We start from the raw sequence: 16,748 nt of genomic DNA, 5'->3' as shown, positions 1-16,748 counted from the left end.
CTTAATCTGGACTATTTGCTAAAGTCCCATTGGGCAGATAAGAATTGTATATCTTCAGTTCAGAAAAAGGAAATATTCTGGAAACAAATTGCTGACACCCACTTTCTGCGAGTCTCCAAATCCAAAGTGAAAATCCGAGCTGTGAGGACACCAAATTTGAAGGGCTACAGACCAATTTTGTGTAACCTCTCCTCAAATTTTAACCCTTAGGCGCCAGGTATCATTGACAAGGTGTGATGTAGACTTTACCTCCGTTCCATGAGGCAGACAGTGGTATGGGCCACGACCTGCTCAATATTTCCTCTGCCCTGACCATTCCGGAGATGTTCTGCAATATGATGCTGAGTTGTGTTATGACCAGCCCGAGGTGAGATTTCCCAAAAGTTGTTGATCTGGGCAAGACCCCTCGATTTGTCAATGTCCAGCTGGGATACCCCCAAATTATTACAAACCTGGGTGTGGGAGGATGGTTGGCTCCATGTCCTTATTCAACCCACCTCTACTGATAGCAACAAAGGTTTAATCTAGCAAGGTACCCTTTCCCTTAGCTTCCTTTTTCCAGACCCATACCTATGTTTAATAACAAGTCAATTTAATCAGGCTTTCTTGAGTTAAGATAGAACAAGTTTATTAACTAATAAAAAGGTAGGGAGAAATGGTAAAACAGGTGCCTCTACAATCATACGGTAGCATAGTGGTTAGCACTATGGCTTCACAGCGCTAGGGTCCCAGGTTCGATTCCCGGCTTGGGTCACTGTCTGTGCAGAGTCAGCACGTTCTCCCCTTGTCTGCGTGGATTTCCTCCGGGTGTTCCGGTTTCTTCCCACAAGTCCTGAAAGACGTGATATTAGGTGAATTGGACATTCTGAATTCTCCCTCTGTGTATCCGAACAGGCGCCGGAATGTGGCGACTAGGGGCTTTTCACAGTAACTTCATTGCAGTGTAAGCCTACTTGTGACAATAAAGATTATTATTATGTGGATTAGAACAAAGAACAAAGAAAAATTACAGCACAGGAACAGGCTCTTCGGTCCTCCAAGCCTGCGCCGATTCAGATCCTCTATCTAAAACTGTTGCCTATTTTCTAAGGATCTGTATCCCTCTGCTCCCTGCCATTCATGTATCTGTCTAGATACCTCTTAAATGACGCTATCATGCCCGTCTCTACCACCTCCGCCAGCAATGCGTTCCAGGCACCCACCACCCTCTGCGTAAAGAACTTTCCGTGCATATCTCCCTTATACTTTTCCCCTCTCACCTTGAACTTGTGAACCCTAGTAATTGAGTCCCCCACTCTTGGAAAAAGCTTCTTGCTATCCACCCTGTCTATACCTCTCATGATTTTGTAGACCTCAATGAGGTCCCCCCTCAACCTCCGTCTTTCTAATGAAAATAATCCCAATCTACTCAACCTCTCTTCATAGCTAGCACCCTCCATACCAGGCAACATCCTGGTGAACCTCCTCTGCACCTTCTCCAAAGCATCCACATCCTTTTGATAATGTGCCGATCGAACTGTACGTAGTATACCAAATGTGGCCGAACCAAGTCTTATTCAACTGTAACATGACCTGCCAACTCTTGTACTCAGTACCCCTGCCGATGAAGGAAAGCATGCCGTATGCCTTCTTGACCACTCTATCGATCTGCGTAGCCACCTTCAGGGTACAATGGACCTGAACACCCAGATCTCTCTGTACATCAATTTTCCCCAGGGCTTTTTAATTTACCGTATAGTTCGCTCTTGTATTGGATATTCCAAAATGCATCACCTCGCATTTGCCCGGATTGAACTCCATCTGCCATTTCTCCGCCCAACTCTCCAAACTATCTATATTCTGCTGTATTCTCTGACAGTCCCCTTCACTATCTGCTACTCCACCAATCTTAGTGTCATCTGCAAACTTGCTAATCAGACCACCTATACCTTCGTCCAGATCATTTATGTATATCACAAACAACAGTGGTCCCAGCACGGATCCCTGTGGAACACCACTAGTCACAGTTCTCCATTTTGAGAAACTTCCTTCCACTACTACTCTCTGTCTCCTGATGCCCAGACAGTTCTTTATCCATCTAGCTGGTACACCCTGGACCCCATGAGACTTCACTTTCTCCATCTGCCTACCATGGGGATCCTTATAAAATGCCTCACTGAAGTCCATGGATATGACATCTACAGCCCTTCCCTCATCAATCAACTTTGTCACTTCCTCAAAGAATTCTATTAAGTTGGTAAGACATGACCTTCCCTGCACAAAACCATGTTGCAAATCACTGATAAGCCCATTTTCTTCCAAATGGGAATAGATCCAATCCCTCAGTATCTTCTCCAGCAGCTTCCCTACCACTGACGTCAGGCTCACCGGTCTATAATTGCCTGGATTATCCCTGCTACCCTTCTTAAACAAGGGGACAACATTAGCAATTCTCCAGTCCTCCGGTACCTCACCAGTGTTCAAGGATGCTGCAAAGATATCTGTTAAGGCCCCAGCTGTTTCCTCCCTCACTTCCCTCAGTAACCTGGGATAGATCCCACCCAGACCTGGAGACTTGTCCACCTTAATGCCTTTTAGAATACCCAACACATCCTCCCTCCTTATGCCGACTTGAAATAGAGTAATCAAACATCTATCCCTAACCTCAACATCCGTCATGTCCCTCTCCTCGGTGAATACCGATGCAAAGTACTCGTTAAGAATCTCACCCATTTTCTCTGACTCCACGCATAACTTTCCTCCTTTGTCCTTGAGTGGGCCAACCCTTTCTCTAGTTACCCTCTTGCTCCTTATATATGAATAAGAGGCTTTGGGATTTTCCTTAACCCTGTTTGCTAAAGATATTTCATGACCCCTTTTAGCCCCCTTGGTTCCTCGTTTCAGATTGGTCCTACATTCCCGATATTCTTCCAAAGCTTCGTCTGGCTTCAGTCGCCTAGACCTTATGTGTGCTTCCTTTTTTATGATGTGGAGATGCCGGAGTTGGACTGGGGTGAGCACAGTAAGAAGTCTTGCAACACCAGGTTAAAGTCCAACAGGTTTGTTTCGATATCACTAGCTTTCGGAGTGTAGCTCCTTCCTCAAGTGAGGAAGGAGCAGCGCTCCGAAAGCTAGTGATATCGAAACAAACCTGTTGGACTTTAATCTGGTGTTGTAAGACTTCTTACTGTGCTTCCTTTTTTAAGAATTGAGTTCATTCACAAGTAAATATAAATAAAATGTCATAAACAATGGTCCTCGAGTTGTGAAGAGTAGATGATGATGTGTTGCAGCTGATAGAGGTTGATTCCAGTAGTTATTTCAGGCGGCACGGTCGCACAGTGGTTAGCACTGCTGTCTCACAGCACCAAAGACCCGGGTTCAATTCTGGCCTTGGATGACTGTCTATGTGGAATTCAACCCGTGTCCCGAGTGCTGTGAGGCAGCCGTGCTAACCACTGTGCCACCGCACTGCCCCATGCTCTTCATGCTGTGCGGGAAACATTGACACACACAGACAATTAGAATAAAAGGGAGTCACTTTAGAACAGAGCTGAGGAGAAATTTCTTCAGCCAGAGAGTGATGGGTCTGTGGAATCCATTGCCACAGAGGGCGGTGGAGGCCGGGACGTTGAGTGTCTTTAAGACAGAAGTTGATAAATTCTTGATTTCTCGAGGAATTAAGGGCTATGGAGAGAGAGCGGGTAAATGGAGTTGAAATCAGCCATGATTGAATGGTGGAGTGGACTCGATGGGCCGAATGGCCTTACGTCCGCTCCTATGTCTTATGGTCTTATGGATATGCATTCATCATGTACAAGCTCACAGTCCAGCTGTCCAATGCATCCAACGCATCCTGGTGCAGTAGACTGGGCCCTCAAAGTCAGCATTCCTGTTCTGAGTAGCAGAGCTGGAACATAATTTCATTCTTTGACAAGCCGGTACCTGCCTCCCTCCTGCATACTTTTCTGGTCTACGTGACTATGCTATGCACTCTCTTAACCACCTCAGCTGGAAAGGCAAGTTCTTCAACTTGGGTGTACAGGGCACAATTTAAGAATTTGAAGATGTAACCAATCATGGAAGTAATTGTGAACTGCATGTATATACTGAAAAGGACACAAACAGACTAATGGAAAGGGCTGACACGTGCCAGATGAAATTTGATTCAGAGAAGTGTATAGGATACATTTCCAGAGGAATAACGAGAAGCAGGCTATGTGAATAAAAGGATATAATTTTAAAGGGGATAGAAGAGTTTAAGGACCTGAGGAAAATTGTGGTCAAATCATTGAAAGTGACAGGTTGAGAAAGTTTTTCAAGAAGTATATAAGATCATGGGTTTTATAAATGGAGGCACTGAGTACTAAAACAAGGAACGAATGATGAACAATGGTTTGGTCACATCTAGAATCATGACAGAAATTCTGGGCACCGTAATTTAGGAAACATGTGAAGACATTGGAGAGGTTGCAGAAAAAATACACAAGATTGATTGCGATTTTCCCCTACCCGGGAGGGGGGGGGGGGGGGCGGGGGGTCCCGGCGGGATGAAGTGGCGTGAACCACTCCGGCCTCGGGCCGCCCCAAAGGTGCGGATTTCTCTGCATCTTTAGGGGCCAAGCCCTCACCTTTAGGGGCTAGGCCCGCGCCGGAGTGGTTGTCGTCCCGCCGGCTGGCGTGGAAGGCCTTTGGCGCCACACCAGCCGGGGCCGAAGGGACTCCGCCGGCCGGCGGAAGTCCGCGCATGCGCGGGAGCGTCAGCGGCTGCTGACGTCATGTCCGCGCATGCGCGGGGGGGGGTCACCTCTGCGTCAGCCATCGCGGAGGCTATGGCCGACGCGGAGGGGATAGAGTACCCCCAAGGCACAGGCCCGCCCGCGGATCGGTGTGTCCTGATCTTGGGCCGGGCCACAGTGGGGGCACCCCTCGGGGCCAAATCGCCCCGCGCCCCCCCAGGACCCCGGAGCCCGCTCGCGCCGCCTGGTCCCGCCGGTAAGGGAGGTGGTTTAATTCACGCTAGTGGGACCGGCATTACAGCAGCGGGATTTCGGCCCATCGCGGCCGGAGAATCGCCAGGGAGGGCCCGCCAACCGGCGCAGCGCGATTCCCACACCCGCCGAATCTCAGGTGCTGGAGAATTCGGCGGCCGGCGGGGGCGGGATTCACGCTACCCCCCCCCGGTGATTCTCCGACCCGGTGGGGGGGTCGGAGAATCCCGCCCCAGGGACTTCAGTTACTGGATAGGTTGGAGAAACTGAGAAAAGGTTGAGAGGAGATTTAGTAGAAGTATGGATAAAGTGGTCAAGAAGGCATACGGCATGCAGGCATTCATCGGTCGGGGCATTGAATATAAAAATCGGCAAGTCATGTTGCAACTCTACAGAACCTTAATTAGGTCTCATTTGGAATATTGTGCACAATTCTGGGGCGTCATTCTCCGACCCCCCGCCGGGTCGGAGAATGGCCGTTGGCCGCCGTGAATCCCGCCCCTGCCCCCGCCGAAGTCTCCGCTCCCGGAGATTGGGCGGGGGCGGGAATCTGGCCGCGCCGGTTGGCGGGACCCCCCGCTGGATTCTCCGGCCCGGATGGGCCGAAGTCCCGCCCAGGAATTGCCTGTCCCGCCGACGTAAATCAAACCTGGTATTTACCGGCGGGACCAGGCGGCGTGGGCGGGCTCCGGGGTCCTGGGGGGGGGCGCGGGGCGATCTGACCTCGGGCGGTGCCCCCACGGTGGCCTGGTCCGCGATCGGGGCCCACCGATCCGCGGGCGGGTCTGTGCCGTGGGGGCACTCGTTCCCTTCCGCCTCCGCTACGGCCTCCACCATGGCGGAGGCGGAAGAGACTCTCCCCACTGCGCATGCGCGGGAAACTGACAGCGGCCGCTGACGCTCCCGCGCATGCGCTGGGAAACTGACAGCGGCCGCTGACGCTCCCGCGCATGCGCCGCATTTCCGCGCCAGCTGGCGGGGCAACAAACGCCATTTCCGCCAGCTGGCGGGGCGGAAATCCCTCCGGCGTCGGCCTAGCCCCTCAATGTTGGGGCTAGGCCGCCAAAGATGCGGAGACTTCCACACCTTTTTGTCGGCGCGATGCCCGTCTGATTGGCGCCGGCTTTGGCGCCAGTCGGCGGGCATCCCGCCGTTGGGGGAGAATTTCGCCCCTGGTCGCCACACTACCAGAAGAATGTGGATGTTTTGGAGAGGGTACAGAAGCGGTTTACTAGGATATTGCCTGGTATGGAGGGCATTATCGATGAGGAGTGGTTGGATAAACTCGGTCTGTGCTCACCGGAACCACGGAGGTTAAGAAGTGACCTGATCGAGGTCTACAAAATTATGAATGGCATGGACAGAGTGGATAGTCAGATGCTCTTTCCTAGAATAGGAGAGTCAAGTACCAGGGGACATAGGTTTAAAGTGCGTGGAGAAAAGTTTAGAACAGATGTGCGAGGCAAGTTTTTTACACCGAGGGTGGTAAGTCTATGGAACGCACTGCCTGGGGAGGTGGTGGGAGCAGGTATGATAGCGGTATTTAAGGGGCATCTGGACAAATATATGAATAGGGTGGGAATGGAAGGATACGGACTCCATAAGTGCATACGGTTTTAGTTTAGGCAGGTACCATGGTCGGCGCAGGCTTGGAGGGCCGAAGGGCCTGGTACTGTGCTGTATTGTTCTTTGTTCGAAATCATGCAACATCTAGACAGAGTAGATAGAGAGAAACTGTTCCCATTGGTAGAAGGGTCGAGATCCGAAGGACACAGGTTAAAGGTGATTAGCGAAAAAAATCAAAAGGTGACATGAGGAAAATATTTTTCATGTGACGAGTGATTACAATCTGGAAGGCACTGAGCGTGTGATGTGGCAGATTAAACCGTGGTTTTCAATTGTATAAGCACTGAAAAGGAAAACGTTGCAGGGCTACCTGGAAAGGACAGAGGAATGGGACGAGTTAAACAATTTTACAGTGAGGCAACAGTTGCTCAATGAGCCAAATGGCCTCCTCCTGTGTTGTAACCATTCAATGATTGCATCCATTTCTAATTGCATGCAAACCTGAAAGCATCCCTCAGAAATACAGATGGACAGTAAAACTTTTTAAGTGGGAACTGAACCCAAGAACTATGTCAAACCTAAGTATCTCAGTCCTGTTTGTTATGGACTGGTCCTAGAACCTACATGGTTGCTTTTGCGAATTTTCTATTATCCTAATTGTGAATAACCAGATTTTGTCATCTGAGCAAATTATATCTCCTAAAACATAGAAACATAGTATGGAACCAGGACTGGGCCATTCAGACTAATTTGGGCCTGCTCCATCATTCAATATGATCATGATTGATCCTCTTTCTCAACATTATATTGCCACACTCACCCCATACTCCTTGATGCCTTAAGAGTGTTGAAATCTAGTTATTTCCTTTAGTATATTCAGTGGCTTGGTCTCCCCAGCCTTCAATGGTGAAGAATTCCCTAGGTTTGCCACCCTCTGCGTGAAGCAGTCTCACCTCATCTCAGTCCTAAATGCCCGATCCATATCCTGAGACTGTGACCCCTTGTTCCAGACCCCTCAGTCAGCGGAAACAACATCCCAGCACCCAGTCTGTCCAGTCCTGTCAGCATTTTACACCTTTCAATGAGATCCACTCTCATTCTTCAAACTCAAGCGAACACAGGCCGAGTCGACACAATCTCTCCTTATGCAACAATCCTTCCATCCTAAGAATCAACCTGGTGAACCTTCACTGCACACGCTCTGTGATAAGTTTATGTTTTCTTTGGTAAAGAGACCAAAACTGCACACTATGCTCAAAGTGCAGTCTCACCAAGGCCCTGTACAACAGCAGTAAGGCATCCTTGCTCCTCATGGTAAACCACGGTATTGCATTGTATGGCATTGTATTGTATTGTGCATGCCTGGGCTTGTCCAGGCTGGCTCCGCCTGTGGCTCCTCCCCTCGAGCTTATGTATAAAGGTGGCAAGTCTCCACCTCTGACCCAGTTCAGGTCCAGAGGCAGGAGGCTTGCTGTTTGATGAGTACTCAAGATTCCCCTTCACCATCCCCTGCTCTGACATGACCTCCGCCTCCGTCATCAAGGCCCAGCACAGTCTTTTCACCCTGTTTGGGTTTACCGCCGACATCCACAGTGATCGGGGCTCCTCCTTTATGAGCGACGGGTTGCGTCAGTTCCTGCTCAGCAAAGACATCGCCTCCAGCAGGACGACCAGCTACAACCCCTGGGCAAACGGACAGGTGGAGAGGGAGAACGCAACGGTCTGGAAGGCCATTCTTCTGGCCCCACGGTCTAGAAGTCTCCCAGTCTCCCGCTGGCAGGAGGTCCTCTCCAACACGCTCCACTCCATCCGGTCGCTCCTGTGTACAGGCCACCAACGAGACTCCTCATGAACGCATGTTTGCCTTCCCCAGGAAATCCACCTCTGGGGTCTCGCTTCCGTCCTGGCTGACAGTCCCAGGGCCCGTCCTTCTCCGGAAGCATGCGAGGAGCCATAAAACCGACCCCCTCGTCGAGAAGGTCCTGCTCCTCCATGCAAACCCACAATATGCCTACATGGCACACCAGGACGGGTGGCAGGACACGGTCTCCTTCGGGATTTGGCATCTGCAGGTTCCCCAGCGACCATCACCACCACCACCGACCCTACACCGTCTTCCCCCACCCCTGCCCACCTCCCTCATGAACTAACACCCGCAGGCCCACCGGCGACAAGCACCACCACCTCCGCCCATACCCCCCCCCCACCCCTTCGCCGACTCAACACCTGGGTGAAGAAGAAGAAGACAACACGCTCCCGGATGCGCAGGTCCCGACATCGGCGCCCACACCACTGCCGGGACTGAGGCGATCACGGCGGAAGGTCAAGGCCCCCGACAGACTTCACCTTTAAGACCACTTTAACCACGCCGGAATTTTTTTTAAACAGGGGGTGAATGTGGTAAACCACGGTATTGCATTGTATGGCATTGTATTGTATTGTGCATGCCTGGGCTTGTCCAGGCTGGCTCCACCTGTGGCTCCTCCCCTCAGGCTTATGTACAAAGGTGGCAAGTCTCCACCTCCGACCCAGTTCGGGTCCAGAGGCAGGAGGCTTGCTGTTTAGTGTATTAAAGCCTCAGTTACGTTCATCACTTGTCGTGCGTTATTGATGGTGTATCACTCCTGTACTCAAATCCTCTTGCAATTATGGCCAATATACCATTTTCCTTCTTAACTGCTTGCTGCACCTGCTTGTTTGCTTTCAATGACTGGTATGTATGGACTCCCTTTGTATATCAACATTCCCCACTCTATCACCACTTAATACTCTGCCATTCTGTTTTTCCTACTAAAGTGGACAACTTCACATTTATCCATGGTTGTACTGTATTTGCCATGTATTTGCCTATTCACTCAACTTGTCGAAATAGCCTTGAAGCCTCCCCGCCACTCACATCATACCAAGTTTCATGTCATCAGAAAGCCTGGAAATATTACATTTGGCTCCCTCATTCAAATCATTTATATAGCTTGTTGAATAGATGAGGCCCATGCAATGATCCCTGCTGTACCCCACTAGTCACCACCTGCTAATCCAAAAAGATCCATTTATTAATGCTCTCTGTTTCCTGTCTATAAACCAATTCTCGATTGATGCCAATATATTAACTCCAATCCCATGTGTTTTAAATTTGCACACGAACCACATATGTGAGATTTTATCAAAAGCTTTCTGAAAATCAAAATGTACCAGATTCACTGGTTCTCGCTTATCTATTCTGCTAGTTACATGTTCAAAAATACTCCAGTAGGTTTGTCAAACAAGGGGCGGGATCGTCCAATCCCAAGGCAGAGTGTCCACGCCGTCGTAAACGTCGTCGCGCTTTACGACGGCATGAACGGGCAGCTCCCAGCAGTAATTCTGGCCCCTACAGGGGGCCAGCACAGCGCTGGAGTGGTTCGCACCGCTCCAGCTGCCGATCCCGGCGCGAACTGTGTGCTGCGGGATCCGTGCATGCGCAGTTGCGCCAACAAGGACATGTGCAGTGGCGCCGGCGCCAACCCGCGCATGCACAGTGGCCTCTTTCAACGCGCCAGCCCTGACGCAACATGGCACAGGACTCCAAGGACCGGCACGTATGAAAGGAGGCCCCCAGCCACAGAGGCCGGCCCGCCGATCGGTGGGCCCCGATTGCGGGCAAGGCCACATCGGACCTCCCCCCCCCCCCCCCCCCCCAACAGGTCGCCACCCGACGCTTCCACGTCGAGGTTCCGCCGGCCCGGAGCATGTTAGAACGGCGTCGGCAGGACTCTGCTCTTTTCTTATGGCCGCTCGGCCCATCCGGGCCGGAGATTCGGCGGGCCGGCCGTGTAGAGCGGCCCGCAACCAGCGCCGCGCCAACCACGCCGGCGCCAATGGCGCCGATTCTCCGCTCTGCATCAGGGAAGCGTGGCCCGTTGGCGGGGATTCTCTGACCCGGTCTCGGGCTGGGAGAATCCCGCCCAAGAGTTCCCTTTCATAAATCCATGTTGACTTTGCCTAATCCCGTTAATAGCTTCTAAGTGTCCTGTTATCGCATCCTTTATGATGGACTCTAGCATTTTCCCTACTACTGATGTTAGTCTAACCGATCTGTAATTTCCTGTTTTCTCCCTCCCTTTTGTTTTAAATAGTGGGGTTACGTTTGCCACCCTCTAAACTGCTGGGACTGTTCCAGAATCTACAGGATTTTGGAAGATGACAACCAACGTGTCCACCATTTCCATGCCCACCTCTTTTAGTACCCTGGGATGTAGATTATCACGCCCTGGGCATTAATCAGCTTTCAGTCCCATTAATTTCTCCCGCACTACTGTTTTTAGTGATACTAATTTCCTTCAATTCCTCTTTCTCACTGGACCCTTGGTTCCCTAGCATTTCTAGGAAGTTATTTGTACGTTCCTCCATGAAGACAGAACTAAAGTAGTTACTTAATAGCTGTGCCATTTCTTTGTCCTCTGCTACAACCCTCAGGGATGTCACGAGGTAAGGACAATTAGATTCCAGGTGACCCCCTCTGAAAATGAGTTCTCCAGGTAACGAGGGGGCAAAGTTTCCCCTCAACTGAGAGCTCGGCTCCCTCGTATCAAAACCCCGGCCAGGGAACAGGTCGGGGAGGAGGCCCTTCAGGGAGTGGAGAGTTTAATATTGTGACTAAATAAAATCTTTGTTTTCTACCTGAACTGATCCATGTGTGCTCCTTTAGCGGATTCTCCACCCTCTGTTATAAATTATCTCATTTCAGAAGCAACATTGTTAATCTTAGTTTGGAGTTGAGAAGCAACAGAATTGTCTGGCTGATTAAGCCAGATAGAAACAAACATGTGGCCATTCACTCAATACAGATGCTCTGCAGTAGGCAAAACTGCAAAACATTTGTCAAATAATTCAGCGGAAAGGAAGATTGATGCCACACAATTCTTCTGACCTATTTGGATTCGGCAAGAAATGCAATTCAGAATATTGATTGCTTTGTGTTACCATACCAGGTTGACATGATATTTTAACTCGAGGGTAATGATATGCCTGCGAAGACAGAACTATCAGTCACACTGTGGTTGAAACATTCCGGACCCACATTTAGTCTCACCAGTTGCACTAGATAAGGAACTCCTTCAGTTTTACAGTTTCCAATAAAATGACAATCTTGAACTTCAAAGGCTTGGGCTGTGTGGAATCAACAGTTCTCCCAAATGTTTCGTATCTATTTAATTGGCCCCTTTTGCTACCTTTTCTGTGAGGAAATCGTAAAAATCAATGCAGGGACACTGCTGTGAAGAAAAGGGGATGTAAACCCATATGCAACGCAGAGGGAACCCACTTGAAAATGAACAGTTAATTCTCTGAGGGATGAGCATGAATGCAAGTGCAAGATGCCACGTTTAACCTTATTTATACGATGAACTCCTCTTTACACTGTCAGTCATTTTAGGTTGGCCCCAGTCTACTGCAGGAGTTAAATGACCTGCCCAACATCTTCACTGCTTCCTGTGTTAAATCTGATGAACCAGTAGGAGCAGGCTGTACACCATAGTCAAATGTATTTCCCATGACATCACAGCTCAAAGTTGCGCCAAGATAACAAGAGCGTTCACGTTATCCAGGACCAAAATAAATGATTTCCAGCCATTTACAGACCGGTGCCTAAATTATATTTGCCTCCATATTTCGAGTGGGAATAAAGACGGCTTGCAAAAGCTGGATGTTTTCATGTCAGAACAATACCGATCAGTGCATATGGTCCATATTTCAGACCTCAGCAACCAACTTAAATGAGGATGCCACCACTGTCACAGACTTCATCAGCAAATGTGTGAATGACTGCGTGCCAAAGAAAGCAGTACGTACGTTCCCCAACCGGAAACCATGGTTCAATCGCGAGATTGACTCCCTGCTGAAGGGCAGGTCTGAGGCATTCAAGTCACGTGACCCTGACCGATACAAGAAATCCAGGTACGACCTCCGCAAAGCCATACGAGATGCCAAGAGAGAATATCAGACCAAGCTAGAATCATAGGATTTACAATGCTGAAGGAGAGTCACAGATGAGCGTTACAAAATCTCGGCAGTCGTGGCAAGGCCTAAGCAACATAACAGGCTACAAAGCGAAGCCGAGCAGTATCTCCAGCAGCAGTGCACCCCTCCCTAATGAACTCAATGCATTCTATGCTCGGTTAGAGCAGGAAACCAACGATCCACTGTCGAGTGCCCCAGCAGCACATAGCACATCCATACCCACCATCACAGCTTCCGAAATCAAATCGGCTTTCCTGAAAGTGAAGCCTCGGAAGGCGACGGGTCCGGACAGGATCCTTGGCCATGCACTAAGAGCCTGCGCGGACCAGCTGGCAGAGGTATTCACGGACATCTTTAACCTGTCCCTACTCCGCTCAGAGGTCCCCACCTGCTTCAAGAAGACCACCATCATACTGGTGCCAAAGAAAAACTAGGCAACGTGCCTCAATGACTACCGTCCGGTGGCCCTGACTTCAGTCGGAATGAAAGACGACAGCTCCGCCTTCAACAACCTAGGACTTGGCTCCTCACTCTGCAACTGGATCTTTGACTTTCTAACCCACAGACCACAATCGGTAAGAATAAACAACAACACCTCCTCCACAATAGTATTCAATATCGGGGCCCCGCAAGGCTGTGTACTTAGCCCCCTACTAAACAATCTATCCCTCAATGCCAGCAAAAATAAAGAGCTGACCATTGACTTCAGAAAGCAAAGTACTGTACACACCCCTGTCAGCATCAACGAGGCCGAGGTGGAGATGGTTAGCAGTTTCAAATTCCATGGGGTGCACATCTCCAAAAATCTGTCCTGGTCCACCCATGTCGCGCTACCAGCAAGAAAGCATAACAATGCCTATACTTCCGCAGGAAGCTAAGGGAATTTGGCATGTCCATATTAACTCTTACCAACTTTTACAGATGCACCATAGAAAGCATCCTATCATGCTGCATCACAGCCTGGTATGGCAACTGCTCGGCCCCGGACCGCAAGAAACTTCAGAGTTGTGAACACAGCCCAGTCCATCACACGAACCTGCCTCCCATCCATTGATTCCATCTACACCTCCCGCTGCCTGGGAAAGTTGGCAGCATTATCAAAGACCCCACCCACCCGGCTTACTCACTCTTCCAACTTCTTCCATCGGGCAGGAGGTACAGAAGTCTGAGAACACACACGAACAGGCTCAAGAACAGCTTCTTCCCCGCTGTTACCAGATTCCTAAATGACCCTCTTATGGACTGACCTCATTAACACTACACCCCTGTTTGCTTCACCCGATGCCGGTGTTATGTAGTTACATTGTGTACCTTGTGTTGCCCTATTATGTATTTTATTTATTTCCTTTTCTTTTCATGAACTTGGCTCCCCCTCTGCAACTGGGTCCTCGACTTTCTGACCCACAGACCACAATCAGTAAGAATGAACAACAACACCTCCTCCACAATAGTCCTCAATACCGGGGCTCCGCAAGGCTGTGCTCTTAGCCCCCTTCAATAATCCCTGTACACACACGACTGCGTGGCAAAATTTGGTTCCAACTCCATCTGCAAGTTTGCTGACGATATGACCATAGTGGGCCGGATCTCGCATAACGACAAGTCAGAATACAGGAGGGAGATAGAGAACCTAGTGGAGTGGTGCAGCGACAACAATCTCTCCCTCAATGCCAGCAAAGCTAAAGAGCTGGTCATTGACTTCAGGAAGCAAAGTACTGTACACACCCCTGTCAGCATCAACGGGGCTGAGGTGGAGATGGTTAGCTGCCTGGGGAAAGTGGGCAGCAGAATCAAAGACCCCTCCCACCTGGCTTACTCACTCTTCCAACTTCTTCCATCGGGCAGGAGATACATACGTCTGAGAACACGCACGAACAGACTCAAAAACAGCTTCTTTCCCGCTGTTACCAGACTCCTAAAGGACCCTCTTATGGACTGACCTTATTAACACTACACCCCTGTCTGCTTCACCTGATGCCGGTGTTATGTAGTTACATTGTGCTCCTTGTGTTGCCCTATTATGTATTTTCTTTTATTTCCTTTTCGTTTCATGAACTTAATGATCTGGTGAGCTGCTCGCAGAAAAATACTTTTCACTGTACCTTGATACACTGACAATAAACAAAATCAAATCAAAGCAAATATAACAGATGCGTTTAATATTATGAAAGGCTGGAACAGGTTAGATAGAAGTAGGAACACAGGAACTAGAGGAGGCCATAAAGCTTCTCAAGCTTGTCCCTCCATTCACTGAGATCATGGCTGATCTGCCACTTAACTCTATATCATCGAATAGCAGAACTGTTACGGTGCAGAAGGTCATTTGGTCCATCATGTCTGCACCGGCTCTCCAAATGAGCATCATGGGCGAAATTTTCCCCCAACGGCGCGATGTCCGCCGACTGGCGCCAAAAACGGCGCCAATCAGACGGGCATCGCGCCGGCCCAAAGGTGCGGAATGCTCCGCATCTTTGGGGGCCGAGCCCCAACATTGAGGGGCTAGGCCGACGCCGGAGGGATTTCCGCCCCGCCAGCTGGCGGAAATGGCGTTTGTTGCACCGCCAGCTGGCGGAAATGGCGTTTGTTGCCCCGCCAGCTGGCGCGGAAATGCGGCGCATGCGCGGGAGCGTCAGCGGCCGCCGACAGTTTCCCGCGCATGCGCAGTGGGGAGAGTCTCTTCCGCCTCCGCCATGGTGGAGGCCGTGGCGGAGGCGGAAGGGAAAGAGTGCCCCCACGGCACAGGCCCGCCCGCGGATCGGTGGGCCCCGATCGCGGGCCAGGCCACCATGGGGGCACCCCCCGGGGTCAGATCACCCCGCGCCCCCCCCAGGACCCCGGAGCCCGCCACGCCGCCTGGTCCCGCTGGTGAATACCAGCTTTGATTTACGCCGGCGGGACAGGCAATTTCTGGGCGGGACTTCGGCCCATCCGGGCCGGAGAATCCAGCGGGGGGTCCCGCCAACCGGCGTGGCCCGATTCCCGCCCCCGCCCAATCTCCGGTACCGGAGACTTCGGCGTGGGCGGGGGCGGGGGCGGGATTCACGGCGGCCAACGGCCATTCTCCGACCCGGCGGGGGTCGAAGAATGACGCCCCAGGTCTCTATACCATTCCCTTGCTTTTCCCCCGTAACCCTACACATTTTTTCTATTCCTCAAATGCCATGATTGAACAAGCCTCCACCACACTTTCAGGCACAGCATTCCAGATTTGAACCACTCGTGTTAAAAGACGTTTCTCTCACATCACATTTGCTTCTTTCGCAACTCACTTTAAATCTGTGTCCTCTCATTCTCGGTCCTTTGATAAATGCAAACGTTTTTCCCTATTACTCTGTCCAACCCCCCTCTGGTGTTATAAGACTTCTTACTGTGCTCACCCCAGTCCAACGCCGGCATCTCCACATCATGATTTTGAATGCCATGTATATCCATCTTTGGCCTGTATCCCTTGATATCTTTGGCCAAACGAAAATGTTCAATCTGAGATTTAAAATTAACAATTTAGCCAGCACTATTTGTGGATGTGAGTTCTAAACACTCACCACTCTTTGTGAGAAGAACGGGGCAGGATTCGCTGACTTTCACGACAACAAAACTGGCGCCGAACCTGGACCAATTCACTTTCTGTGGAGGGTCTAGCACTGACGTCACATGGAACTCAATCAATTCCAATGCAAAATGGTGCGGGATTCGCCGGGTCCGTGATTGACACTCGGGAGGTTGACAAGCTGCAGCCGCATACACACATTACAATCCCCACACACACTCATGCCAGCCAACAAGATGGCACTGGTTGTGCTGGAACAAGCCCATACAGCTGATGGGTCGGCTGGGGCCAGAAGGCCTGGGGGGCCTGGGAGGACACCTATACGACCCATGGCCCGAAGTTCACAGTGGGCTGTCAGCAGGGTGAGCATCTACATGGCTGCCTTTCCAACTGCGGCAATGTTGTTTCGTACCCGTCCACCCCGATCCCGCAGCCCACCTCCTGGCCACCTCCCGCTACTCCCCTGGCCGTGGCAGAAGCCCCCAGCCAACGGCACAACTGTCAGCAAACTAAGGCGAAGTTGGACACTTTCCGTACCCCCTCTCTCTCCCTCAGCAGCTGTGACGTCGGTTTCACGATTTTTAAAAGCACAAGTGAACCTTGCCATCGGGATCTCTGCCCATCGGAGGTGGAGAATCCCGGAGGCACCGGAGAATACCCGCTCAGGA

General features: G+C 50.7%; 1 long non-coding RNA gene across 3 annotated transcripts in view; it reads right to left on the bottom strand.

Annotated features, from left to right (window-relative positions):
* Nucleotides 1-648: 648 nt before the first annotated feature.
* The window catches only part of LOC140421246 (uncharacterized), a 115,261-nt gene continuing 99,161 nt past the window's right edge, over nucleotides 649-16,748 (bottom strand). For 2 of the 3 annotated variants that reach the window (XR_011946701.1, XR_011946702.1), the window contains one exon: nucleotides 649-949. This is a non-coding gene — a long non-coding RNA (uncharacterized lncRNA). The remainder of the gene's footprint in view (nucleotides 950-16,748) is intronic. The other variant, XR_011946703.1, reaches the window with a different exon arrangement.

The sequence above is a fragment of the Scyliorhinus torazame genome, chromosome 1, assembly GCF_047496885.1.
Source record: "Scyliorhinus torazame isolate Kashiwa2021f chromosome 1, sScyTor2.1, whole genome shotgun sequence".
Taxonomy (NCBI): domain Eukaryota; kingdom Metazoa; phylum Chordata; class Chondrichthyes; order Carcharhiniformes; family Scyliorhinidae; genus Scyliorhinus; species Scyliorhinus torazame.
The sequence above is the reverse complement of the archived record's forward strand: the minus strand, read 5'-3'. Positions and strand labels throughout refer to the sequence as shown.